Raw genomic sequence first — 27,821 nt, 5'->3', positions numbered from 1 at the left:
AAAAACAAAGACAGCAAAAATAACCATAGCTACAATAATCCATCATTGGTTGGATATGAAAATTATGTAAACTGTAATATCAGTAACCTAAATTGTGAAGGGAGAAGGGAGTGAGAGTGTAAAGTTTAGGAATGTTATTGAGGTTAAGTGGTTATGAGTTTAAATATGGCATTATAATTTTTTTCTTTTTTAAGATAAAAATAGAGTTGCCACAGGATCCAGCAATCCCACTCCTGGGCATATACCCAGACATAACTGCAATTCAAAAAGATACATGCATCCCTATATTCATAGCCACACTATTTACAATCGACAAGACTTAAAAACAGTGTAAATTTTCACCAACAGAGGAATGGATAAAGAATACATGATGTATACATATGTGTATACACACACACACACACACACACACACACACTCAATGGCATATTACTTAGCCATGGGAATGGGAGCTAATGAAATAACACCACTTGCAGCATGGATGGACCTAGAGATTACCATATTAAGGAAAGTCAGTAAGAAAGAGAAAGACGAATACCATATGATATTTCTTACAGATAGAATCTAAATACACAAATTAACATATCTATCAAACAGAAGCAGACTCACAGACAGAGAACAGACTTGCAGTTGCCATAAGGGAACGGAGGCAGGGGAAGGAAGGACTGGGTGTTTGGGATTAGCAGGTGCAAACTATTATAAAGAGAATAGAATAAAACAAGGCCTATTGATTCATCACGGAATATTGATTATAGTTCCATGTGTTATAGTTCCCTTCACTGTATAGTACAGAGAACTATAATCAATATTCTGTGATGAATCATAATGGAAAAGAATAGGAAAAGGAACATATATAAATGAATCACTTTGCTATACAGCAGAAATTAACACACTAAATCAACTATACTTCACTAAATTTTTTTAAAAAAGATAACACTGACTACACAATGTGGAAATGAATTAGAAAGGAATAAGCTGAAGAGGAAAAAATATCAGTAGTAGATGATCCAAGGGATAGTGGGTTGATTTTTAAATTGAATTTAAAATTTTTCAAGATCAGAGTAAGTTATATCTAAGCTATTCTGGCAGCTAAATCACGCTGTCTTTGGCTCTGTGTATTTCAGTCAGTGGGGTAACACAGAAAAGTGGGGTCAACAGAAAAGGCAACAGGAACAACCACAGGTTAGTCTGTCTGAATCTGCAGTAAGTGGCTGGCCTACAACAGCATCTCTCCATCCTGAAGCTCATCAGAACCACCAGAGAACTTATAAAATGGTGAGGCTAAGACAGAGATACTGATTTAACTTATGTGAGTTGGGATCCTGGAAACATCCCCATAAGGGATCAGCAGGGAGGGCTGAGATCCAACAAGAACCAATGAGTCTACCCAAACTTCAGGCCTAGCTATTTCAGCTTGTTAATTTACGCTTCACAGCCAAAGGCAGATGATCTCAAATTTCAGTAGGCTTCAGAAGTCCATGGAGAGTTTGTTAAGGCTCTAATGGCCCCAACTCTCAGAGCTGCTGATTCAGTAGGCCTGTGTGGGACCTGAAAACTTACATATATAACAGGTACTAGGTGCTGCTGCTGGTCCAAAAACCAGACTTCGAGAACCACTAGCCTAAGGTAATCAATTTGGAAATCAGAACTTTAAAAATGATTTTTTTTTTTTTTTACTGGAGGAACTGACTTTTCTTATTCTTTTATTACTTCAGATACGTAGAATCTTTTTAGTTTCACACCTTGTATACTGTAAAAACATCAAAATGGAAACAAAAATGAAGAAACTATGGTAGGATTTTATCACAGATGTGAGACGTAAATAGAGCCTTGAAGGATTTCCTCAAAATACAATCTATACTGACTCTTATGGTTTTTAAAAATAATTTAGAATGAGAGAATATATAATAATATGATGGTTCACTATTGTTCATGATTTAGAAAAAGCCTGCCCACCATAATCATGACTGACCAATGTTTCTGTCTAAAATGAGTCTGCAACTTATGACAAACCCAGCATCTGAGGTTGGTCAGCTATCTCATAACTCAGTCAAACTCTAATCATGTTGATTCATTATTATTTTTGTGATACTATTGTTTTTTCAATTCTTTAGGAAACTTTGTTAGTTTAAAAAAGATTGTTTTTCTCTGGAAAAATATTACCGAAGAAATTTTGATTTTAGTCAAGTCTGATGTGTTTCTCGAATGTACACAAATCGTTTCAAAGCTCTTATTAAAAGTTAAACCTACCTTTACTTTAACTGTATAATCAAATATAACTTAGGTCAGGAATTTAATGGCTCTTCATATAAAATAACTTTCAGTATTTAAAAAAAAATGACTTCCACAATGTCAAAATTCTTAGTAATACTTTTTCTGCTTAGCACATTAACCTTTCTTATGTCAACTGGTGAATCAAGTCTTATGGATAGCAAGGAATTTTCATATTGAATAATTTTAAAAAATCACATGTTTTAAAATACTTGGCATATTTTGTACAAACTATATACACCAGTATTATTTTCAACAATAACAAAATGAAATATACTCAAAAGCCAAAACATACCACCACAGACTTTTATTTCTAAAAATGTACCAGTATCAAACATCACCAAAACTACGAATATAAAAATAAAACCATCAAAATGAAATGATGCTGTTTTGAAATGAAGGAACGGCCTGGTTTTTTCCCAATTAGGATAAAAAAAATCTGGTTCAACAAACAGATTCTGAACTGAGCACTGAAGGCAAACAGACTCGGCTTCATTGGCCCGTGACCCATAGCTCTGGACTTTTCTTGTCATTAACTCAGAACACTTTACCAGGCTGGAATATTCTAGAGAGAATCTTAAAAACTGGCAGGAAAAGCCAACAAACAACACTTTTTATTAACTTATTCCAGATTACACCACAGAACATGAGAACTCTTAATCAATTTTGGATGCTTGCTTGACTGTACATTTACCCAAAGATTTCCTGATACACCTGCATTCAGTAAGATGGCCCCTGCACACACCAAAACTCGATTACAAAAGAAACTGTGGTTTCTACTGCAATCTCACAGTTGTCACTTCCATGCTCTTTAGAACTCTTAATTTATCCAGAACAATTCCAGCATTTCATGGCAATGGGAAATTATTTTAAGATACATTAAAACTGTAGACAAGAAGACCTGAAGATGAAGCATCTGTAAGCCCATAGTTGGATTTACTGTTTATAGTTCACATAGTGCAAAGACATTTTGAAAAATCATTGTTTTGTCAGAAATAATTTGTGGAGTAACTAATAACCATTCAAGAAACATTTACTAAACACCAATGCAAGACATGGTATTAATACTTCTCAATAAAAGTTTAGTTTCTCTTTAAGGGTATAGATTGCTCATGATTATTTATTCATAAGCAAAGGAGACACATTTAGGTAAAAAACAATCATAAAATGTTTGAATGGTTAAACATATAGTTCCATTAACCATTAAAAGAACATTAGTATAAATTGTATTTTTATAATAAGGAGTATTTGACTAAAATCAGATACTGAGATAAAATAGAAAGCTTGGCATATTATTGACTTTTTGATGTTTTAAGTATTTAATATTTTCATTTGGAAGTAAAATCTAATTCAGTTATTTTGTAAGACTGTACAAGAATATGATCATTTTGAATATTTTGAGAAAAAAGAAACAATAAATATGTAAGAAATGGATCAAAGTATGAATTAAATATTTATAGCACTCCTGTCTCTTTCCCCTTTGTTTTGCACCAAGAAGAGTGACAAATTTGAAGTACTTGACTCTAGTCAATACAGTAAATACTGTGGTCAGGCAGGAAGCTCAAGGAAAACTATATAACATGATTTATGGTTCCTGGAAGTGACTAGGTGTACAGGTTGATAAATACACAATTGAATCAAAACACTTTAGAACAAGAAAGAGGAACTAGAGATAATTTATTTCCACAGTCTCATCTCCCCATGAAGAAATTAAAGCTCAGAGCTAATAGCAGCCCTCTTGGTAGGTACCCCTTTCTCATATTTGCATGTAGTATAAATAGCACATCTAGTTGATACTTTTTCATGTGGTCTAGAATAAACTAGGGAAAACTTGCCTGGTGCCTCTGAAACTTTCATGTGCTGATGTGTTTGTTGGACAGGACCCACGACCAGACATCAAGTTCAATAAGTCTGAATTGAGCCCAGATAGATGCAATTCCAAGTGACTGTGATGAAGTCAACCCAGGTTAGCGCTGAGAAATACAAAACTGCAGACTTGCAAGTTTTTAAAAGGGATATTATGTTGAGTGAGCACACTTTTCCAAACAAGTCACAGCTTTTTCATTAAACTATAATGGCTTTTCCTTACCTTTGCAACTCTAAGGAAAAGGGAATGCTTGTTTAATCAAGAAACTGGGGAGACCACAGTTTCTACACATCAGAACTACCTGGGATCCTCGTGAGACTACAGATTCACTGGGCCTTTTCCTGTAGAGTGTTATTTACAGGGAGATATGTGATGGGACCCAGGAATCTGTAGTTTTCAGAGTCTTTCCTGGTAATTCTGAAAACCAACCCAGTTTGAAAAATACACCATGATCTGTTGTGTTAAAACAGGCTCCAGCAGTTCTAAACTCTGGTTATAGAATCAACCAGAGGACTCAGGAAAATGCTTACCTCCAGAGCTTCTCAGAGAAGGCAATGGCACCCCACTCCAGTACTCTTGCCTGGAAAATCCCATGGATGGAGGAGCCTGGCAGGCTGCAGTCCATGGGGTCATGAAGAGTGGGACACGACTGAGCGACTTCACTTTCACTTTTCACTTTCATGCGTTGGAGAAGGAAGTGGCAACCCACTCCAGTGTTCTTCCCTGGAGAATCCCAGGGACGGGGGAGCCTGGTGAGCTGCCGTCTATGGGGTCGCACAGAGTCGGACATGACTGAAGCGACTTAGCAGCAGCAGCAGCCAGAGCTTCTGGATAGGTCGGTCTGCAGTAGTTCTGAGAATTTGCACTGTTTCAGGCTCCCAGGTGATGTTGATACCTTGCGAAACTCTGGGCTGAACTGTGCTCTGCAAACTGAGGCAGAAGATTCACAGGAAAATGCCCAGAAGCCGCTGCAGTTTCTCTGCTGAAACCAGGGCCTCTGCTCCTGCCGCCTGAAGAACCTGAAAATGGCGGCCGCAGCTTTTTTCCAAGCCTGGAGCAGGTGTTTGCAATTCCTGAAACCTGAACGCTAACCTCCTGGGCTAGATTCTGTCCCATGGAGTTCTCAGGCCTCTGGGGCGAGATGGGGCAGCACGGCCAGAGTGGAGAGGGGCTAGGGGTGGGAAACAGGAGAGGAGAAATCCTGCTAACCGCCAAAATGAAAGGTAACACAAATAGGCGGGTAGGTTTTATTAGTAGTTTGTCCCCAAATTAGTTAAGTCAGTGATCATATTGGAAACAACACGGGGACTTCCCCGATGGTCCAGTGACTAAGACTCCCGGCTCCCAATGCAGGGGAGTTGGCACACAATTGGCATGCCCTATTCAACCCCTGGTCACGGAACTAGATTTCACATGTGGCAACTAGAGCTCACAGCTGCAAATGAAGATCCGGAATGCAGCAAGGAAGATAGAAGATCCGGCCAGTGGCGGCTAAGACCCCGCTTAGTCAAATAAATAAATAAATAAATAAATAAATAAATAAATATATATGTAAAATAATAACAACACAAAGTGTGGGTCAACACACACACAAATTACCTCGTTTTTCATTGAACTTGTGTAGTGAATGTTACTACATGCTACCCAGATACCCCTCAGGACAGCACACTTACTTCCTCCCTGCTAGGGTCGGACACGACTGAAGTGACTTAGCAGTAGCAGCAGCAGGGGGTTGCTGGGAGTGATGCCCAGTCAGCAGCCCTCAGCTCTCTTCAGGAATTGCATCATTTGATGTGAGTCACAGTCCTCAGGCCCTGCTCCACTTCAGGAATAGCCAGTATCCAGTGACTGGACATCTGGGGTCCTTGCCAAAACTGAATGATCTTGTAAACTTTAGCAGTCTACGTAGGTTGCTAAGGGCTTTATTGTGATTGCATAAAACCTACCTTTTCTATCTTCCCAATCTTATTTATTTACTTATTTTTGGCTGCTCTGGGTATTCCTTGCTATGCACAGGCTTTTTCTAGTTGTGGCCGGTAGGGGTTGCTCTCCAGTTGGCATGCTCAGGCTTCTCATTGCATTGGCTTCTCTTGTTGCAGAGCTCAGGCTCTAGGCAGGCAGGCTCAGAGGCTGCAACTCGTGGGCTCTAGAGCACAGACTCAGTAGTTGTGGTGACCAGGCTTACTTGCCCTGTGGCAAGTAGGATCTTCCCAGACCACGGCTTAAACATGTGTCCCCTGCATTGACAGGAAAATTTTTAATCACTGGATCATCAGGGAAGTCCTACCTGCTTAACTGTATTACCTTCTCTTCATTCACCCTTCAAGAGAATGACCCCCAAATATTCCTGCACTCAAATCTCCATTCAGATGATCACATATCACGTTCTATTAATAAGAAAAGCACAAGAGAAATTAGATATAAATTATTAAAAATTTCTACCTGGGAAAAAAACTAAAAAAAATGAATAAATGCAAAAACTCATAAAAATTCCATGAGAGGATCAATAAAGGAATAAAATCTATTTTTATTAAAATCAAAAAAGAAACAAAAATCTATTAAAATCTAAAAGAGCAATACAATAAAATCTAAGGCTCTTCCCGTCTTAACAAAGAGAAACTGAAAATGTAATGGCAAAATTCTGGGTAACAACAAAAAGATTTATCAGCCTAGATATAATTCTGAAAAGCAAAATAAAGCACATGATGTACATGAAATAAATTTTGAAATTTAAATAATGGAGGGTAATGAGGAGGTATGTTTTGTCCTACCAGTTATCAAAATACAGTAATTTTACAATATTGGATGAGGAATAGATACAATTATCAAATAAGAGTCTAAAACGTGCTCATGAATATATGAGGATTTAATTTGTGATAAAAGTTGCAACATTTACAAGTGGGGAAATAATGAACTAGTCTAACAACAGCATTGAAATGAGTGACTCAGTTCAGTTCAGTTCAGTTCAGTCACTCAGTCGTGTCCAACTCTTTGCAACCCCATGAATTGCAATGCCAGGCCTCCCTGTCCATCACCAACTCCCGGAGTTCACCCAAACTCATATCCATCGAGTTGGTGATGCCATCCAGCCAGCTCATCCTCTGTCATCCCCTTCTCCTCCTGCCCCCAATCCCTCCCAGCATCAGAGTCTTTTCCAATGAGTCAACTCTTCACATGAGGTGGCCAAAGTATTGGAGTTTTAGCCTCAGGATCAGTCCTTCCAGTGAACACCCAGGACTGGTCTCCTTTAGGATGGACTGGTTGGATCTCCTTGCAGTCCAAGGGACTCTCAAGAGTCTTCTCCAACACCACAGTTCAAAAGCATCAATTCTTCGGCAATCAGCTTTCTTCACAGTCCAACTCTCACATCCATACATGACCACTGGAAAAACCATAGCCTTGACTAGACAGAGCTTTTTTGGCAAAGTAATATCTCTGCTTTTCAATATACTATCTAGGCTGGTCATAACTTTCCTTCCAAGGAGTAAGCATCTTTTAATTTCATGGCTGCAATCACCATCTGCAGTGATTTTGGAGCCCAGAAAAATAGTCTGATACTGTTTCCACCGTTTCCCCATCTATTTCCCATAAAGTGATGGGACCAGATGCCATGATCTTCATTTTCTGAATGTTGAGCTTTAAGCCACCTTTTTCACTCTCCTTTTTCACTTTCATCAAGAGGCTTTTTAGTTCCTCTTCACTTTCTGCCATAAGGGTGGTGTCATTTGCATATCTGAGGTTATTGATATTTCTTCCCGAAATCTTGATTCCAGCTTGTGCTTCTTCCAGTCCAGCGTTTCTCATGATGTACTCTGCATATAAGTTAAATAAGCAGGGTGACAATATACAGCTTTGATGTACTCCTTTTCCTATTTGGAACCAGTCTATTATTCCATGTCCAGTTCTAACTGTTGCTTCCTGACCTGCATTTAGGTTTCTCAAGAGGCAGATCAGGTGGTCTGGTATTCCCATCTCTTTCAGAATTCTCCACAGTTTATTGTGATCCACACAGACAGAGGCTTTGGCATAGTCAATAAAGCAGAAATAGATGTTTTTTTCTGGAACTCTCTTGCTTTTACATGATCCAGCAGATGTTGGCAATTTGATCTCTGGTTCCTCTGCCTTTTCTAAAACCAGCTTGAACATCTGGAAATTCTCGGTTTACATATTGCTGAAGCCTGGCTTGGAAAATTTTGAGCATTACTTTACTAGCGTGTGAGATGAGTGCAATTGTGTAGCAGTTTAAGCATTCTTTGGCATTGCCTTTCTAAGCATTTGCAAAACTGTCAGATTTATAAGTCATATTGTGCACTATAAGGTTAACTCTTCAGTTACTACTGAATCCTTTAATTCCCATCCTTGTTTTCACTTCCACAAATTCACTGTTGATTGTCCTCATCTTTACTATATGTTCCTCCTCTCCCTTTCTGTTCTGTCAAGAATGAAGCATACTTGTCTTTCCCATCTTAAACAGCTAGTCACAACAGAAGAAAACTTTCCACCCCACCCGCTTCTTGGAGCTACCACCATATTGGTTTCCTTGATGGAAAGAGTTGCCACTGTTACTGTCTGTGCTTCTTCCCCTCTGGCTCCCCCTCCTGCAGCAGCCTGCCTTCAGACCCCAGGACTCACACTGGGCCTCTGGAAACAGATTCTGTGACCAAACGATTCTGGACTAAAGGGCTTTGAGGACATTCTCTCAGGAGATGCACTAGTAAGAAAGTGAAGGGGCAGGATTAAGCAGATGGAGAAAGTGGCCTACAGGGTATTAATAGTTCCTGCTGAGGCCCCAGTTGATCCTGTGGGGGATCCCTCACTTGGAATCCCTCCAAGTGAAGCAAGGGTGCTGGGCCTTTAAGCCCCCACATCAGACAGTTGCTGGGCTGGGCTGCCTTACGTGTGGTGGTGCCCTGCAACTGAGGACAGCTGCCAATGCAGATGGAGACTCTTGGCTGAGAATGGAGTGACTCGTCCTACAGCAGGGACCTGGGTGGAACCACAGTATCTGCTCCATCATTGCTCCAGGGACTCACAACCACTTGCTCTCTAAGTGATTTCTCCCTATCAGGAAAAATTTTGCCAGTGGTCTGGTTGGCCTGATTTCCTAGAGGGAAAATTATGAGAGAAGGGCTGGTAAGATGAACTACAGCCCTTCAGATCAGCTGAGTCTGATCTCAGAACTAAAACTGATACTCACCATCTCTCTCTCTACCACCCATTCTAGACTCCCTCTTCCCTTAGCCAACACCTCCACTGGTCCAGGCAGTTTGCCTGGCTGGATGTGAGCTACACCATCATTCCTGAAGCGGTGAAGCTCCTGGTTACTGTGCCATCTCTAGGCGATGGCTGCTTCTCCACACGCCATTGACACCAGGCGTGGCGGTGCCACAGGCATCCCAGTGGATCAACTGAGGGCCAAACATGTTCATTCCTCCCGCACTGGGTAACAGCTGTCCTGCCTCCCCCTGAAGATGGGATCCATCCCCACTGCTGGGAGGGTGGCTCCTTTCTTTCCCTGCTGGTCTCGTGGCAGGAGGATCTTAGGTGGCAGCAGGAGTCCATGCTACTGTTACTGGGAACGAGAGCCTCTAGATCTGTGGAATCTACAACTATATGGGTGGAAAACACAGATTCCTTCAAAGTGGATCATTTTGAGTTGTAATCAGAGCCACTCGTACTTTAACCCTTTGGTTCCCAGGCTCCAGAATTCTCCCTACTGTGGACACAGCTCCATGGAATACTAGTTGATTAAGGTTGTAGATGACACCCTGGAAGGTGTAGATGATACCCTGGAAGGTGGTTACATCCTCTCTGGGTGCCCCCTTACCTACAAGCTGGCACCTCAGCAATGCTTTTAAGAGGCCAGTCCATCTCCATCAGGCTGCTTGGTTCTGAGTTGTTCAGTAAAGTGATAGGCCCCGCAGATCCCTTGATTGTGGGATCAAGGCCAGGATAGTGTGAAGCAAGAGAGGCATGTGGGGTGCAACACTCAAGAGGCACCCATCTCAGGCCACATCTTTCCACACAAATTAACTGATCAGGCCCACCAATAAGGGCTCTGCCCATCAGGTGGCCTGCCCTGAAAAGTCCCCACAATATGAACGGGGTTATAGTGAAAAGTAATCATCTCCCCTCAGTCTCCATTTTACTTCCCCCTGAAAGATAAATGTGATTGTAGATAGCACATATATCTCTAGAAAATCTATGCATATAGAAGCACTGCTGCTGCTGCTAAGTCGCTTCAGTCGTGTCCAGCTCTGTGTGACCCCATAGACAGCAGCCCACCAGGCTCCCCCGTCCCTGGGATTCTCCAGGCAAGAACACTGGAGTGGGTTGCCATTTCCTTCTCCAATGCAGGAAAGTGAAAAGTGAAAGTGAAGTCGCTCAGTCGACACATATATTATATACACGTGACCATTTTATCTACAGATTTTTAAATCTTTGTTCATTACATTAGTTTTAAAAATTTATCATAGCTTAGAAGTGATTTCATTGATTATATAGAGCTATCATTGTATATATAGATCACTATAATTTATTGGTGGACATTTAGGTTGTTTTCAATCTTTTGTTATGAAAACAGCATTGTAATAGATATGACACAATTTAAGTTTTGACAGATAAATTAAGATTTAAATATTATGGCATTTCAATTTTTGAGTGAGAGTGAGCATCTCTTCATATGTGAGAGACATATTTCCATCTTTGGTGGATGATTGGTTAATATAATTTGCTTATTTTAATTGGTTTATAGATTTTTTCTCTGTTTAGTGGCTCTTTTACTTATTTTATAATTTGTGTTATAATTTTTGTTGTATACATTTACCTTTTATGTTTTTATTTATGATGTCTGTGCCCTTTTTTCTAGACTCACATAAATTCGTATTTTACTTTAGTATTTTATCATTTCATATCCTACATTTACATCTCTTTAGCATTTTAAATGGAGAAGGCAATGGCAAGCCACTCCAGTAATCTTGCCTAGAAAATCCCACGGATGGAGGAGCCTGGTGGGCTGCAGTCTATGGGGTCGCTAGGAGTCGGTCGCGACTGGGTGACTTCACTTTCGCTTTTCACTTTCATGCAGTGGAGAAGGAAATGGCAACCCACTCCAGTGTTCTTGCCTGGAGAATCCCAGGGACGGCAGAGCCTGGTGGGCTGCTGTCTATGGGGTCATACAGAGTCAGACACGACTGAAGCGACTTAGCAGCAGCATTTTAAAAATATAAAAGCAGGATGGATGGATACTTTTTAGTTGTTAAACCATCACTTACTGAAAAATCTATCTCTTCCCCAATTATATAAAGTGCCTTTCAGTTCAGTTCAGTCGCTTAGTCATGTCCGACTCTTTGCGACCCCACGAATCGCAGCACGCTGGGCCTCCTGTCCATCACCAACTCCCGGAGTTCACCCAGACTCACGTCCATCCAGTCAGTGATGCCATCCAGCCATCTCATCCTCTGTCGTCCCCTTCTCCTCCTGCCCCCAATCCCTCCCAGCATCAGAGTCTTTTCCAATGAGTCAACTCTTCGCATGAGGTGGCCAAAGGACCGGAGTTTCAGCTTTAGCATCATTCCTTCCAAAGAAATCCCAGGGCTGATCTCCTTCAGAATGGACTGGTTGGATCTCCTTGCAGTCCAAGGGACTCTCAAGAGTCTTCTCCAACACCACAGTTCAAAAGCATCAATTCTTCGGTGCTCAGCCTTCTTCACAGTCCAACTCTCACATTCATACATGACCACAGGAAAAACCATGGCCTTGACTAGACGAACCTTTGTTGGCAAAGTAATGTCTCTGCCCTTGAATATGCTATCTAGGTTGGTTATAACGTTCCTTCCAAGAAGTAAGCGTCTTTTAATTTCATGGCTGCAGTCACCATCTGCAGTGATTTTGGAGCCCAGAAAAATAAAGTCTGACACTGTTTCCACTGTTTCCCCATCTATTTCCCATGAAGTAATGGGACCGGATGCCATGATCTTCATTTTCTGAATGTTGAGCTTTAAGCCACCTTTTTCACTCTCCTCTTTCACTTTCATCAAGAGGCTCTTTAGTTCCTCTTCCCTTTCTGCCATAAGGGTGGTGTCATCTGCATATCTGAGGTTATTGAGATTTCTCCCGGCAATCTTGATTCCAGCTTGTGCTTCATCCAGCCCAGCCTTTCTCATGATGTACTCTGCATATAAGTTAAATAAGCAGGATGACGATATACAGCCTTGACGTATTCCTTTTCCTATTTGGAACCAGTCTGTTGTTCCATGTCCAGTTCTAACTGTTGCTTCCTGACCTGCATACAGATTTTTCAAGAGGCTGATCAGGTGGCTGGTATTCCCATCTCTTTCAGAATTCTCCACAGTTTATTGTGATCCACACAGACAGAGGCTTTGGCATAGTCAATAAAGCAGAAATAGATGTTTTTCTGGAACTCTCTTGCTTTTTCCATGCCTTTATCCTATGATAAATTCAGTTCAGTTCATTCACTCAGTCATGTGGGACTCTTTGCAACCCCATGGACTTCAGGATGCCAGGCTTCCCTGCCATCACCAACTCCCAGAGCTTACTCAAACTCATATCCATTGAGTTGGTGATGCAATCAACCATCTCATCCTCTGGCATCCCCTTCAATGTCATCCTCTGTCAATGGTAAATTGACATAATTTGTGTCTCAGATGGTAAAGCGTCTGCCTGCAGTGCGGGAGACCCGGGTTCGATCCCTGGGTTGGGAAGATCCCCTGGAGGAGGAAATGGCAACCCACTCCAGTACTCTTGCCTGGAAAATTCCATGGACTGAGGAGCCTGGTAGGCTACAGTCCATGGGGTCTCAAAGAGTTGGACACGACTAAGCGACTTCACTTCTTCAAAATCTATTTCTGTGATCTCTCTTCTGTTCATTAATCTCTAAGTTTGGATAGATTGGCTGGAGGAGGGCATGGCAACCCACTCCAGTATTCTTGGCTGGAGAATCCCATATATAGAAGAGCCTGGAGGGCTACAATCCATAGGATTGCAAAGAGTTGGACAGGACTGAGTGACTAAGCACAGCACAGCACATTACCTAATTAATTTTAACAATGTTTTACTCTTTCATAACTCTCACTCCCACTCACTATAACTTTATGTATGAATGTTCATATTGGCTGACCACTCCATAATATATTTATTTAAAAAAATTTTTCTAGGATACATAAAATGACTTAATATGCAAAGTTATTGAGACAATTTACTAGTTTAAAATGTATAGGCAATAGTTATTTTCTTCTTCTGTCACCATTTCTATACTTTCTCACCATTAGCTAGAACTTCACTCTAGGTGACTTGCTTCTTAAGGTTTGGAACTCTCATGCGCTTCAATATTGCCAGTGGGTTTATTGCAATTAGACTCCTCAGCTCTCAAGAAAATACCAGAAGATGATCCAAGGAACCATATCAATATATACGTACCCCATCTTCCCACACTGTATTGCAGCAGCCCCTCTTTAAGGTATTCAAGACCACGTCCAATGACAATGGTAACTCCTTCCTTCGCCTACTTTCCATCCAAAAAGAAAAATAGAAAAACAAAATACCTGTGAAGAAAGATCAGATCTGTGGTTACTAGAGGCAGGTGTTGAGGAGGGGATATTGGCTGATGGTGGTCAAACGTACAAATTTCTAGTTATAAGATAGGTAAGTACTGGAGACATAATGTGCAACATGACTACAATAATATATATATATATACATATATATATATAGCTGTATTCTCTATAAAAATTGAAGTAAATACTAAAAGTTCTCATCATAAGGGTAAAAAAACACATTTTAAAAATATTTATATGAGATGATGGATGTTAAACTTATTTTGGTAATCATTTCACAATATACACAAGTCAAATAATTATGTTGTACACCTTACAGCATTTAGCATATAGCAATTTTACAGTAGTATAGATCAATTAAGGGCTTCCCTGGTGGCTCAGACTATAAAGAATCTGCCTGCAATGCAGGAGACCTCGGTTCAGTCCCTGGCTAGGGAAGATTCTTTGGAAAAGGAAAAGGGAACCCACTCCTGTATTCTTGCCTGGAGAGCTCCATGGACAGAAGAGTCTGGAGGGCTATGCCCCATGGGGTTGCAAAGAGTTGGACATGACTGAGTGACTAACACACACACATGTAGATCAATTAAGTCTCAATAAAACTGGAAAAAAGTAAATTAACAGAAATATAAACCTTAAACATACTTTTAAATGTAATTATTTAGGAAAGAAAGTTAATGTATATAATTGTGTGTGTATGCTCAGTTGTGTCCAGCTCTTTGTGACCCCATGGACTGCAGCCTGCTAGGCTCCTCTCTCCATGAAAATTTCCAGCCAAGAATACTGGGGTGGGTTGCCATTTCCTACTCCAATTTATATAGGTAATTAACATAATATTAGAGCATGTGCGAGCATACTAAGTTGCTTCAGTCGAGTCTGACTTTGTATGACCGTATGGACAGTAGCCTGCCAGGCTGTGCTAGCCATGGGATTCTCCAGGCAGGAATACTGGAGTGCATTGCAATGCTCTCCTCTAGGGGATCTTCCCCACCCAGGGATCAAACCTGTGTCTCCTGCGACTCCTGCGTTACAGGCGGACTCTTTACCTTTGAGTCACTGGGAAGCCCACTAAAGCATGTAATGAATCATAAAGAGCTAAAATTTCCAAGGCAATTTTGATTTCCAAACAAGTCACACAAATCTCTGTAGGGGAAAGAGAGTACCATGCCTGGTTACTTGCTTTGGAGTATGAGGGCCTTCATACTCTTCTGCTTGTAAGAGTGGAACAGCACCCTGAGAACAAAATAACGTATCTCCTTAATCTATCTTGCCATAGTTGAATACACACACACTTTTAATAGTTCATTTCCGGTACTCATGTAGTTCTATGGTAAGAAGTGTATCATCCGATTTGCCACTCATTGCCCTTCATGTCCCTGTGACCCGCATTAGCTATCTGAGATGACTGTTTGACCCTGCCCGCTCACTCCTTTGTCTTGTCGCTCAGTCGCTGCATCTTCCTGAGCCGCCGCGCCTTGCGCAGTGTGCCCTGTTCCGCCTTCCACGGGGCCTCAGCTTCACTCTAGCCTCCTGTCTTTCCACGCCACCATTCCTTCTGAGAGTCAACTTTGGATTTCTTGTGCCACATTCCCCTGTTTGCATCTTCTGTAAAATTTTCTGTTGCTCTTTCACAAGGAATTTTTTTTTTGTCTTGGTTACTTTATTTCCTTATAGACTCTGTTATGGTTAATGATCAGAATTATGACATATTTTTATACTTCTAACATAGTATTTCTAACGCTCACTTTGTTGTGGCTATTGCAGAAATTCTGAATGTATAGCACTAAAGATTAGGTTAATAAACTTTTATGATTAAAATGAACTCATTTCTTTTGTACATTAGTCCTCCGCTATAGTGGTTTAGGGCTGTGTGTAGTAGAAATAAAGAATTAATGAAAGTTTTGAAACAACTTCTCATTCACGAAAGGAAGTTAAATCCTTCAAACTCTATAATGCCTAAATTAAATACCAGGATTATCCTACTATGAAATGGGGCATTCAAATTCCAGTCCTATTCAAGATAAATAGGACTATACACAGATAAATCTGCATTTTGGAAGTTCTCCCTGAAAAAAATTAGTTGTAAGCAACCATTTGATTGATTACACACATTTCATAAATCAAAGGCACTGACCTAAAAGATCCAGATAGAAAACCAACCTCTTTGAATAATCAGATAGTCTGCTCTGTACTAGGTCCTGGGAAGAATTCAAAATAATCTGAAGCCTTTGCTTCTGTATACTTACATGAAAAGTTAAATTAAATATATAACAAGCAAGCCAAATGTCAAAAATAGTACCTTTTTTCAGACACATGCTATAGACAATATTCAGTTGGAACTTGTGAGAAATTAGAAATCACATGAGCAGTTATTCCGTAGGTCTTTTTCTGTTTTATTTCAAAAGGTTATTCTTATTGGTACTGTAATTTAAACTGAGGGCTAGAATTCAGAGATGTTTTAAAAAGAGAAATGGCAAAATAAGGAGTGGAGAACAGGAGTAATGTAGGGGAAAGCAAGAAAAAGAAGGGGAAGTGAAAGGGACAGAAGTGAATATACAAGGAAGAGAGAGAATGTCATGAGTAAGAGCCTTTCTGCTGAGGTGCATCTATGCCACGGGTCCAGGGATGCCCTCAGGAATAGGACAGAATGTGGAGGCTTGGATGGAAAACAAGTTCATGTGAGCTAATGACTTAATTTACCTTAGTCCCCATTTTCTTCCTTTCTATAAAGGAAGACTCTGACCCCAGTGACCACCAAGACTCCTTTTTGCTTGAAAATACTAAAAGTCTATGAGAGGTCACACTCTAAGCCAGGTGGCAGCTGGGCAATTCAAGTATGTGTTTACATTCTAAACACGTTCCAAAAGCACCCTGTAGAGTTTGAAAAGGCCCCTGAATTTGTCCATCAAAAATTCTTAAATATGAGCTGCCCTTTGGACTTTGTCAAAGTGTTTCTTCTTTTGTAACAGACCTCTGTCTGAAAAAGCCATCTGGGAAATATTCACCTCAAGTTTCCTTGTAGGGTGGAAACACGGTTGCTTGCTAACTGCCTAGAATGAATACAAATCCCACCCAGTGGTCATCAACTGCCATCAAAACTCTAACTCACTTCAGTTTGGAAGAGACATGTGTGTTGGGATGGGGCCCATTCAATTAGTCTATTTTAGCTGAACTCAAGTGAAGCAAGGCTTAAGCCAATTCTTAACAAATACACCAGATTTTAGCATCTGGAAGGAAACTGATCCAAAACAAATTCTATGATCCATATAACATGTAGCTCTGGTGTGTTATCTGATTCCTGAGCAGTGACCATACTCTGGATGAGTAGGACGAACTTTTAACCCAACAAATGACAATTTAGCAAACAACAGCTGCCCGGCCCTTTCACTAGTAGACCTATAAAAAACACAAATAAAATAAATTGTGTTTACACTTATTAAATAATGGCTATTTTTTATTTCTTTTCTTCTTTAGTCTGCAGAAAATAAGAAAGCTTGCAGCAATCACAAGGTTCAGCTCTTCTTCAGGAGATAAACAACGCCTTAGAAAAGCAAATAAGATTAATGTCTTTTCCTCTTTGGCTCAACCGGCTATTTGATTTTATCTTGAGCTCTGCTTTGAATCTTTTCTAAGGCAAAGCAGAATCTGTCTTGGATGGTTTTTTTAACAATGTGGGTTATACTATGTTTTATGACTAATTAAAATGAGACTGAAAACTGCATGATGGTGTCGCAAATTAATTCACCGCCCATTTGGTCCACCCAAGACTTGCCTCAGCAGGTTTTGCCTAATCCTGTAGTCCTAGGCACTGCCAGGTGGTTATTGATTGAATTTGCAGATTCACTTACAGCAAATGACACTATGTGGCCTGCTTCTTAATTACTTGATGCAGTCTCTATCGGTCATGACAATAGCACATTAAAACAGGTGGCATAAACTCAGCTGCAATGAGCCTGGTGGAGGCAATTTTTATAAAAGCTGCTCTACCCAAATGGGAGGATCTCAAATTCAGTTAGGCAAAGTGTTTCAGTGAAAATAATGCATTATCTTAAAAGCCATTTGGATGATTTTATCTGTTATCTATGAAATGACCAAATGAAAAAATTAAATTGATAACAAAAGTCTATATATTAGGGTCTGGGTGGGCAGGATAGTATTTTGCCTGACAGCAAGCTCCTTTTTAAACTAGGATAAACAGGGGACATGATGTCTAATTATCAAGCAGGATTCAGGGAAGCACGTCTACATACTAGATATGGACGTTGAGTAACCCACAAGGCAGGAAATAAATTTAACTATAGTATCTATCAGTTTTATTAGAGTTTTAATACTTTCTTATCATTTGAAATATATTTACTTTTTGTTTTTTATTCATTTTTGGTTGGAGCTGACTGGTTAGCTGTTTGGTCCAAAAACATTACAAGGAAGAAGCCAATGATGAAGATTTAGTAAAATCTCCCGAGGTCAGCAGTCAGTGTGTAGAAAAGGGCTTTAAAAGATTTTCTTCAAGATTGTTAAATGGCCATGAGTGGTTGAAAGTTGGGTGTGTTTTCTTACTGATTCATCATGTCATACTGCCTGGATGTTCGTGTGCTTCTATTAGGTCCTTTGCCTATCAGTCTTGGGTCTTGCATTTTTTGAGTGATAGTCAGAGCCCAGAATCAAAATGTTGTGCTACATGTCACTCGATAGCATATCCATTCCTAGTTTTTCAAAAAATGCTACTGAAACTACAAAAAGAGATCCAAATTGTTTTTTCAAAGGTTAATTATTGCCAGAATATAATTGCTTTTATAGCCTTCTTAGTCTAACACTTGGAATGCTTAATATATTCTATTATCAAAGTTATATTTCATATTGATTCTGTGGCATGTAAGGGAGGTAAAAGGAAGGGATGTGTCCACTAGAAGGATACTCTTCACTAACCAAGTTTGTCACTAAGAATGAAGAAAAATATCATAGGAACTAGTTTTTGGTCAGAAAGTTATCCACAATAGAGATACAGCCAGCAAGACTTTTCAGACCTTGGTTACTGAGTCAAAGACCAAGTTTTGAAATGTCTAGTCTGTTGCTAAACTCCAACAGCTAGGCTTTCTTGCCTACTTATTCATCAGACTCATGTACTCAAGATCATGAGACTATAGCATTTCTTTAAAAATAAAGGAACTTGGGCAATTCTCTTGTGGCACATGCAAACCACCGCTCCTGTGTCCGTTGAACTACTCTGTTGAGTAGCTTCATCTTCAATGGCAGTGATGGACAAGTTCCTCTTCACTGACCCTGCTGCCATCTGTCATCCTGGATTCCACCTACAGTGCATTATCTAAGCCACACTGAGCAGGTTTTACCCTGGCCAAGGTCACTGCCCAGCCAATCAGAACTGATGGGGTCACTGCAAATATCCAAATTACTTCCAAATGGAGGTGCTGACAGACACTGTTAATGAGGGCTGTTTTGTCAGACTTGTTGATGACCTTTGACAACATTGCTCTTCCAGACTGCCAAGAGTCATCTAGTTTTTCTCCCTCTGACATTTAGGTGGTATCTGATACTTAAATGCACTTTTGAGGGTAATCTGAATACAGTGTCCAAAGATAAATTTGCACAAGCGATAAAATCGAGAGCATCGTTATCCATTCATTAGCTAAGAAAATATTTTAGTCACTTTTCTTAAGACAGATCTAAACCTGTACCTCTGCATAACTATTATTAGAGAAGCAGATGTTAGATACTTTAAACTATATAATTGTAAGTGTAGTACAGTGGTAATAACAGTGCAAATACTTTTACTTCTAAAAAATGTCACATACCTATTTTTCCATTTGTATCCTGTGCTGATCAGTGAGTTTCTGAATATGAGAGAAAATAGATTATTCAAAGCTATAATTTACATTCTAAAATAATGACATCTGCATCTGCTTGGATATTGTGATAAAACCACCAGGCTTATTACCAAATAGGCTCTTTAATCCTAGCCTTGACCTCAACATTAGATAACATTTCCAGTTATCTTTTGTAATAAATCAGCCAAGTCTCAACATTCTCAAGAAGTCACTTAAAATTATTAGCCTTTAGAGTGTCTGTGTGTGTGTGTGTGTGTGTGTGTGTGAGAGAGAGAGAGAGAAGTTAGGAAACATATATAGGTAGATCAATGACAAGTCTACAGTTCAATAAGACATTCAGCTTTGAAAAGTTTAATATATAATTTTGTTCTTTCATTTTAAAACTATTCTATCCAGAAGCTTTCTATTTATTTCCATATTTTTAGGTATGCATGTCTCTGAGTTCTACTTAAATACCACTTTGTTTAATAATTCTTTACACTTTCTTGATTCTTTGTTTTAATTGTCTAAGAGTTTAAATTATGTGAAGAGAGATCCTTGTATAATTCTATTCCTTAGCTTCCAGCGTGGGCCCCATTGCCTGTCTGTTTTCTGCTTCCTCAACTAAATTTAATCTCTCTTCTCATAAGCAAACACTTAACTACCTCGTGCCTCTCTCAGGATTCTATTATTCACCTTTCTTCCAACTTAAATCTGGAACGCTGCTTCATGACTTTAGATCAAATTATATTTAGTTTCAGAAATTTCCTTACAATAGCCACAACCTAGGAAATACTGTCTATTCTCCCTGAAAATCACAGATGATCACCTTAGAGATGTACTCTATCAATCCTCTTATTTTCTTTTTTTTCAGTAAAAATTATATCTGTAAACTTAGTCTTTTTCTTTCTTCAAAAAGAGTTTAATGGAGTCAATTTTTATGCTCCCCTTCTTTTGTAGTTCAACATCTATTTTTAAAAACCATTTACTATAAAGGACCAAAGACATTTAGAACACGACTTATGATCTAATGTTTGGGGAACAAATCCAAAATTAACTATGAGACAAAGATAAATTCAACATAAGACTTAATATAGATACAAAATTCTACAGAAGATGATCATCAGCATTCTTTATCCTTTGTAATTTTCCTTGAGTTGTGCCATCCTTCCTTGTAGCTTCAACTCTCTGCTTCTAGAGAGCCTCTTCGTGACTCCTGTGCCAGTTCTGAAGGCTTTTGTATGAAGGTCCTGGTCTTGTATCTGGTGACCTCATATTGGTAACCATGGTGGCAGTATTTATACCACAGAAATGGGTAAATGCTACACAGTAGGGGCTTTGTTCAGAGAAGGCAATGGCACCCCACTCCAGTACTCCTGCCTGGACAATCCCATGGACTGAGGAGCCTCGTAGGCTGCAGTCCATGGGGTCGCTAAGAGTCAGACACGACTGAGCGTCTTCACTTTCACTTTTCATTTTCATGCATTGGAGAAGGAAATGGCACCCCACTCCAGTACTCTTGCCTGGAAAATCCCATGGACAGAGGAGCCTGGTAGGCTGCAGTCCATGGGGTCGCTAAGAGTCGGGCACGACTGAGCGTCTTCACTTTCACTTTTCATTTTCATGCATTGGAGAAGGAAATGGCAACCCTCTCCAGTGTTGTTGCCTGGAGAATCCCAGGACAGGGGAGCCTGGTGGGCTGCCGTCTATGGGGTCACACAGAGTCAGACATGACTGAAGTGACTTAGCAGCAGCAGCAGCAGCAGCAGGGGCTTTGTTGGGTTTCCCTGATGGCTCAGACAGTAAAGAATCCACCTGCAATGTGGGAGACCTGACTTGGATTCCTGGGTTGGGAAGATCCCTTGGAGGAGGACATGGCAACCCACTCCAGTATCCTTGCCTGGAGAATCCCATGGACAGAGGAGCCTGGAGGACTACAGTCCATGGAGTCGCAAGGAGTTGGACATGACTGAGCGACTAAGCACAGCACAAGGGCTTTGTTTTCTTTCTTTTTTTTTCCTTCTGGAGAGCTAGTTAAAACTTTGACTAGAACATCACTGATTTTAATTCCATCCTAATTCAGATTAAGCCTTGGTGAAAATAACTTTGCCCCCATTTGTTTTTAAAATAAACATACAAAATCACATTAATTGAATGAGTTATTGCTATGAAAAGTAAACAGTTTCTTGGAGAAATGTTCTCCCTATATTATACAAAAGAGACAGGTAACTGTATGCAAAGATAAATTGTATACCTTTGAGTCTGCTTCAGCTGTCCCAGTTGAAAATTGTTTCTTATGGTTGGCAAAGAAATAAAACAATTGTTTCACTGTGAAGCGCGTGGGAAAAGGAGAAAGAAATCAATTGTCTCTTCTCTTCCTCCAAAATCTACCTTCATCCTCTCAACTATCAATTATAAAAGAAATAGAGCCTTACCACTCAAAAGTGTGATCTGCAGACCGGTAGCCACTGGCTTCTCCTACCAATGGGTAAGAAATGCGGCCCTCCAGCACAATCCTATTGAATGAAAAATCTACCTCTTAACAAGGTTCAGGTGATTCATACACTCATTAATGCTTGAGAAGCACTGGAATCAAGGGGATGGAAGTGTACGAGAGGTTGTAAGAGAAAGGGGCTCGGGCTGGTGATGTTGGTTTAGGCCAGAGGCATATCAGTTGGGTTGTCAGTTCGTAGCACACTGATTTGTCTACAAAGGACAGACACAACAGACGAGAAACTTGGACTTTTCAAGGACATTTTTTCCAGATGACTTTTCTATGCCCTACACCTGCGGTTGCTTGTCCCCCTCCCAGCACCTGTTAAAGCAGGCAATGATGCCGACAAGATAGTTTTCAACTACTGCTGAGAAAAGTGGAGAAAGTTGTCATTGTGACCCTGAGGGTGAAGCTCTTCATTTTTTCACCAAGTAGAAAATGTGGACTAAGGAAAAGCGTATTCTTTCATTTTGGCCCTGTTTTATAATGAGGCCATGTGTAGCTGAACAAAGCCAAATGAGACTGACCCCAAACAATCTGGTCTAGTTAGCACAACTGAACAGCGTCCAGACAATCATTTGGAATCCCAGGAACTCAAGTTTTTACTTATTTGATGCTGACAGCCAAAAAGAAGAATTTTTTGGTCTCATGTGCACTTTTCTGCACTATACAGCCACATCTCTAGGTCACATGTAAATATGGAGAAAACCCTACACTGAGAAATAAAAGACTGGCCTTAGTAACAATATATGTGACCTCTTTATAGATCTCAGTTTTACCATCTGTAAAATGGCTGTGTGTGACAACGCTTGGGACCACCTTGGCCTTTCCACTTGTCCTCACACATTTCCCCCCAGAGTATTCTCAGCTGAAAGAGCCATTCACTAAGAACATTCACTCTGTGGCTCTGTTTCAGTGTGTCCTGACAGTGTGTTCCCCTTGCCCTAGACTTTTTGAATTCTTGAGCCATACGTTTGTCAAATTTGACAGAAAGATTTTATCAACTGAAATGTGCAGAAATATTGTAAATAATTCTACATATGAGTGTTATTTTAACCTAATTTTAATCACTGAGTTTTCTTGTGATAAAGTGATGTTCTGAGACACTACAATTGTTGTTGGTGCAATTGGTAGTTACTAGAAATTCTGATATGCTGAAGCCATATCATCTAAAGAGACAAACATCTAAAAACAGGAAGATAAAGCTGGAAGTCCTAATTAATAGATATTGGTCTAACAATTCCTATTAGAATTTGTTACCAACATTAAAGATCACTTTGAGTGTGACAGAGTACCCATGAATGACATTATAATATAACAGGGTCTCATAGTTTAGAATACCCTACTTAGTCTCTTATTAATGTTAAATTTCTTAATATTTTTATGCCTTGGTTTCATCATCTGTTAGAAGGTAAATAATAGTAGTATATAACTCCTGGGTTTGATGATGAGAATTAAACAAAATAATGTATACAAGCAACACTCCCTGGAAGTTAGTGAGCATCCCATTGACATTAGCTATATTGTCATTATAAATAGCAGCGGTAGTGGCAGCAGCAGTAGAAGTATTTCTCTTATATAAAAAACTAAATAAAGCATAAGGTAGGAAATATTCTAATTCATTCAGCAGTCATTCAATTAATCCACATCTAAATATTAATATCAAGGGCTTTCTTAATTTTGACACACTTATGCAATATAAACCTAACCTCAGTTTGCCCACTGAGTTATTGAGAAATGATAAATATTAATTATTCTTCTAGAAGGTTAAGCTTATCAATCTCTAACGGTATCCTCTCACTTCAAATTGCCTTGAGAAGCAGCCAGGGAATCCATCCATCAAGCAAAGTAAATGTCTGCCCCTCATTTCTTCCTTCTTAAATATATCCTCAAACACAAGGAGCAAACCATGTTTATTTCATCATTTACTCCACTTGTGTACATGTCTAACTTTCTATTTGTTCTTCCATACCTTTGACTCTCAGAATCAATCAATGGATTCTTTTTTGCATATCTATTTGGTTTCCCACTTCTGAAGCGCCAGAAATGTCCTTCTTCCTCCACATTAAGCCATGTGAATTCTATTCACCACAGTCCATTTGAAGATCTATCTGCAGCCTGGAACTGCACCTGGTTAATATAGTGAAGTCTCTATTCTCTCCACTGCTATTCCTTGAGTGGTGTGGGACAAAAAGTAAAGGTCATTTTCAACCCCAGTCTAGATGCTTGCTAGCTGTGGAACCTCTGGGCTTGCTTTTTCATCCATAAAATTCATATAACAATTCCTACCAAATCATTACTGCTGTGGAAGTTAGATGAACTACTGAAAACATTGGACTCACGGCTAATCGAACACTAATCGAACAAAAACAAAGTAGATTATTTTAATCATGTCCTCTTGTTGCCCTTGTGATATAAATTATTTGACTGTTGTGTGTCATCTTTTATTACTACATATTTAAAATTTGTCTTAGCTTTCTCTTCTAGGATTGAGATGGGGTTATTTATTTCTCACATGGAGGTAGATGGTATATTTCAAATTATTGATCATAAGTTTAAGTGTTTAGTTACCATAGTGGATTTTCAAACCAGTAATTTCATATTCTGAAACCCGTATTACAGCATATAGAATTGATCCTCTCTTCATTATATATTAGTCTTCAAAATGATTTACTATGTACTATCCAAAAGGGATGACCTTATTGTGCTTATTGTGTTTAATAAGCACCTACTATGTAGTTAACAATGTCCTAGATACTAAGAACAAAAAATGATTAAATTAAAAGCCCACAATGTAGCTGGCAAGAGATAAAAATAAGACATTAAAGGTTAATAAATGTGGTAAATGCTGTAATACAGATGGATAAGTCATATGGAACACCACAGAGAGATAAGCCAACCTTGGAAAGTGGAAGAAAGCCTCACGGAATTGCAATTTTTTTTTTTTTTCCCTGAATAAAAGTGTTGTAAGGAAGTCTGCAGAAAAGGTTTTATGACTTCTCTTGATAACTTTTTTAAAAAAGTAAAACAAATTCTGGTAATCTCAGAAAATGTTAAGTACTTCCTCTACTGTTCTCTAGCTATAAATATTTTTTTTTGACCCAGCTAGTAGTTTGAGTGGTGGCAGTGGTAGGGATGGTGCAGGGTAATGCTCTTTATTCAGAAACAAATGTTTCTTATTACTTCTTTCTTTCCTCAAATTCACCTTCCATAGATATTTTTATCCTCAAATATCCATAATTATTCTGTTCCTGAGAACACACTTGAATCCCGTCCATTTTCAAAGCCTCAATGCCAGCTTCCAAAGAAGCCGTCTCAAAGGAGTCAGTCCAGAACCCATCTTTCTAACAACACTTAATTTCCCTTTTTAACATGGCAGAGGAAAGCAGTCATCTGAGGTGGGGAAGGGTCGATTATGAGGAGCTGTAACATTTCTAGAATCATTGCTTCAATGCTGACCCTGGTGCCTTAATTAAAGATTTGAGTATCTACATACATTGCATTGTAATTTCACCCTTCTGAAAAAGGATATTTTGCCATCCATTCTTGAAATGGTCCTCTCTCACTTAGACAGCTTGTTTCTAAATGCGGGATGAAACTGTATCACTTGCCAGGTAAATAAAATCAGTATTAAGTAACTGGGTCATTAAGGCAGCTGGTCTTTACAGACTGTTGGTCTCTCAGTCATGTTGCACTGTATCTTCAGGAAGGTTATTTATTTATGGACTCTCATCCATAAAGGTTGTTTGCATCTTCTGCTCTTTACAGCCACTGACCATGTGACCCCAGCTGATCTTAAAACATTCACACAGCATTGTCATTAATGGCTCTTGGATTTTTATCCATGAATGTTTTAATTCTAAGTATTGAAACCTAAGCCACTTCCTCTTCTGGATATTACTGAGTAATAAACCCCTCTTTCTGTCAGTTTCTGCATTTTCTACCTCCAGGACCAACTGTAGAGCTCTCTACAAGCCACCTTTGACTTTTTTCGGTGTCCCGTTTTCCATTTGGAGACATACCGTCCCAACAATTCTTCCTCAACCTCAGGGCACGAATAGTCTCATATCACCCTTGCCTTCTTTTTCAAAAGTACACTCCAGGAGAAATTATTACCAGTTGTTTATACATCTCTTTGAGTGAAAGTCAATATTTAAATCTATCAATTATGTGCTCTTTTATGTCTTTGGCTCCTATTGGTCTTTCTGTTTTCTTTGTTTGCATTCCTTGCTCTCAAAAGTCCTCTGAAATACAGCCAGAGATGTTTTGTATTGAATGTAAATCCCTCATGTAACATCTTGCCTTCATGACTTTTGTATTTCTTATGATAAAACCTAAACTTCTCCCTATGGTCATCAGGCCCCATGTGTCTTGGTTTCTCTGCCTTTGGGATACAGTCTAATACTTGACTCCTCTTCTTTAGCTTGGATTGAGCCATTCAGGTTTTATTTTCTTCCTCAAATCTGCCAGAATTGCTTTTGCCCTAGAGCTTTTACTGGCTTCTTGCTCAGCCTGACATATTCCTTTCCCCTGATCTTTGCATGAATTTTTCACAGTTAATTTCCTTCATAGAACTTATCTCAGCCTAAGTTTTACATAATTATTTGTGTGTCTGTTTTGTCTTTTCCATCCAGGAAGTCAATTTCACAACAACAAGGATGTATGTAAAGTTTATGTAAATATTATTATTATTATTATGTAAAGTTTAAAAATAAAATAAAATTAAAAAAAAACAACAAAAGCAGAGACATTACTTTGCCAACAAAAAAAAAAAAAAAAAAAAGAGAGTGAAAAAGCTGGCTTAAAACTCAACATTCAAAAAACTAATATCATAGCATCCAGTCCCATCACTTCATGGCAAACAGATGTGGAAAAAATGGAAACAGTAAGAGACTATTTTCTTGGGCTACAAAATCACTGCAGATGGTGATTGCAGCCATGAAATTAAAATACGCTTGCTCCTTGGAAGAAAAGTTATGACCAACCTAGACAACATATTAAAAAGCAGAGACGTTACTTTGCCAACAAAGGTCCGTCCAGTTAAAGCTATGGTTATTCCAGTAGTCACGTATGGATGTGAGAGTTGATCTATAAAGAAAGCTGAGTGCCGAAGAATTGATGCTTCTGAAAGTATTGGAGAAAACTCTTTTGACAGTCCCTTGGACAGCAAGGAGATGCAACCAGTCCATCCTAAGGAAATCAGTCCTGAATATTCATTGGAAGGACTGATGCTGAAGCTGAAGCTCCAATACTTTGGCCACCTGATGTGAAGAACTGACTCATTGGAAAAGACCCCGATGCTGTGAAAGACTGAAGGCAGGAGAAGCGGACGACAGAGTATGGGATGGTTGGATGGCATCACTGACTTGATGGACGTGAGTTTGAGCAAGCTCAGGGAATTGGTGATGGACCAGGAAGCCTGGCATGCCACAGTCCGTGGTGTTGCAGAGTCAGACACGACTGAGCTTCTGAACCGACTGATACCTTCAAAGCCTAAAATACTGCCAGACATATAGTAAGTGCTCAATAAATATTTGGTGAAAGAATTAATAAATGATATTCCCAGTATCAAAACATAGTAGTAAAATAGTTAATAGTACCTGGTATTCACATTACATCAAGTCAGTTTTGAGCACTTTACATGAAGTATCTTGATCTTGACTTTCTCATGAGGTTGGTATTATCATAATGATCTCAGACCTGTAAAGTTAGGTAGTAGTAAGTTAGAATATCTAATCTAGGCATTCTGACTCCATGGCCTGGGCTGTGTTACCTAGTGCCCTATAAGTTATACT

The 27,821-nt window shown here is 39.4% G+C and overlaps 1 long non-coding RNA gene across 1 annotated transcript; it reads right to left on the bottom strand.

Annotated features, from left to right (window-relative positions):
• Nucleotides 1-4,839: 4,839 nt before the first annotated feature.
• LOC123334689 lies at nt 4,840-26,783 on the bottom strand. Its single transcript, XR_006552739.2, has 3 exons — nt 21,787-26,783; nt 13,577-13,701; nt 4,840-6,525 (listed from the first exon to the last, which is right to left on the bottom strand). It is a non-coding gene; the product is annotated as an uncharacterized LOC123334689 (long non-coding RNA).
• Nucleotides 26,784-27,821: the final 1,038 nt, after the last annotated feature.

This window comes from Bubalus bubalis, chromosome 8, assembly GCF_019923935.1.
Source record: "Bubalus bubalis isolate 160015118507 breed Murrah chromosome 8, NDDB_SH_1, whole genome shotgun sequence".
In the NCBI taxonomy this organism is placed as follows: Eukaryota; Metazoa; Chordata; class Mammalia; order Artiodactyla; family Bovidae; genus Bubalus; species Bubalus bubalis.
The sequence above is the reverse complement of the archived record's forward strand: the minus strand, read 5'-3'. Positions and strand labels throughout refer to the sequence as shown.